Here is a 1963-nt window from a genome sequence, read left to right on the forward strand (position 1 = left end):
TGAATTATCTGCCATCTCTAGTGAGATTCTTGCAGTTTGTACCTCAAAGATCACTAGCTTCTCCATTACAGAGAGAGGCATGAGGTTTATACTTGACCCTAAGTCACACAGAGCCTTCTTAAAGGTCATGGTGCCTATGGTACAAGGTATTGAAAACTTCCCAGGATCCTGTCTCTTTTGAGGTAATCTCTGCCTAGTCAAGTCATCCAGTTCTTTGGTGAGCAAAGGGGGTTCATCCTCCCAAGTCTTATTACCAAATAACTTGTCATTTAGCTTCATGATTGCTCCAAGGTACTTGGCAACTTGCTCTTCAGTGACATCTTCATCCTCTTCAGAGGAAGAATACTCATCAGAGCTCATGAATGACATACGTAAATCCAATGGAATCTCTATGGTCTCATTATGAGCCTCAGATTCCCATGGTTCCTCATTATGGAACTCATTGGAGGCCAGTGGACGTCCATTGAGGTCTTCCTCAGTGGCGATCACTGCCTCTTCCTCCTCTCTAAGTTCGGCCATGTGGGTCATGTTAATGGCCTTGCATTCTCCTTTTGGATTCTCTTCTGTATTGCTTGGAAGAGTACTAGGAGGGAGTTCAGTAATTTTCTTGCTCAGCTGTCCCACTTGTGCCTCCAAATTCCTAATGGAAGACCTTGTTTCAGTCATGAAACTTTGAGTGGTTTTGATTAGATCAGAGACCATGGTTGCTAAGTCAGAGTGGCTCTGCTTAGAATTCTCTGTCTATTGCTGAGAAGATGATGGAAAAGGCTTGTCATTGCTAAACCTGTTTCTTCCACCATTATTGTTGTTGAAACCTTGTTGAGGTCTCTGTTGATCCTTCCATGAGAGATTTGGATGATTTCTCCATGAAGAATTATAGGTGTTTCCATAGGGTTCTCCCATGTAGTTCACCTCTTCCATTGATGGGTTCTCAGGATCATAAGCTTCTTCTTCAGATGAAGCATCCTTAGTACTGCCTGGTGCAGCTTGCATTCCAGACAGACTTTGAGAGATCATATTGATTTGCTGAGTAAATAATTTGTTCTGAGCCAATATGGCATTCAGAGTATCAATCTCAAGAACTCCTTTCTTCTGATTCGTCCCATTGTTCACAGGATTCCTTTCAGAAGTGTACATAAATTGGTTATTTGCAACCATTTCAATGAGTTCTTGAGCTTCTGTAGGCGTCTTCTTTAGATGAAGAGATCCTCCAGCAGAGCTATCCAATGATATCTTGGACAGTTCAGACAGACCATCATAGAAGATACATATGATGCTCCATTCAGAAAGCATGTCAGAAGGACACTTTCTGATCAATTGTTTGTATCTTTTCCAAGCTTCATAGAGGGATTCACCTTCCTTCTGTTTGAAGGTTTGGACTTCCACTCTAAGCTTACTCAATTTTTGAGGTGGAAAGAACTTTGCCAAGAAGGCATTGACTAGCTTTTTCCAAGAGTTCAGGCTTTCTTTAGGTTGTGAGTCCAACCATATCCTAGCTCTGTCTCTTACAGCAAAAGGGAATAGCATAAGTCTGTAGACCTCAGGGTCAACCCCATTAGTCTTGACAATGTCACAAATTTGCAAGAATTCAGCTAAAAACTGATGAGGATCTTCCAATGGAAGTCCATGGAACTTGCAATTCTGTTGTATTAGAGAAACTAATTGAGGCTTAAGCTCAAAGTTGTTTGCTCCAATGGCAGGGATAGAGATGCTTCTCCCATAGAAGTCGGGAGTAGGTGCAGTAAAGTCACCAAGCACCTTCCTTGCGTTGTTGGCATTACTGTTGTTTTCGGCTGCCATAGGTTCTTCTTGTTTGAAGATTTCTGTTAGGTCCTCTTCAGAGAGTTGTGCCTTAGCTTCTCTTAGCTTTCGCTTCAAGGTCCTTTCAGGTTCAGGATCAGCCTCAACAAGAATGCTTTTGTCTTTGCTCCTGCTCATATAAAAGAGAAAAGAACAAGAAAAT

At 41.9% G+C, this 1963-nt stretch overlaps 1 non-coding gene across 1 annotated transcript; it reads left to right on the plus strand.

Moving 5' to 3' along the window:
* Positions 1–1287: 1287 nt before the first annotated feature.
* On the plus strand, positions 1288–1395 carry LOC112765193 (small nucleolar RNA R71). The gene has a single exon (XR_003183555.1). It is a non-coding gene; the product is annotated as a small nucleolar RNA R71 (small nucleolar RNA).
* Positions 1396–1963: the final 568 nt, after the last annotated feature.

Source organism: Arachis hypogaea, chromosome 2 (genome assembly GCF_003086295.3).
Source record: "Arachis hypogaea cultivar Tifrunner chromosome 2, arahy.Tifrunner.gnm2.J5K5, whole genome shotgun sequence".
Lineage (NCBI taxonomy): Eukaryota > Viridiplantae > Streptophyta > Magnoliopsida > Fabales > Fabaceae > Arachis > Arachis hypogaea.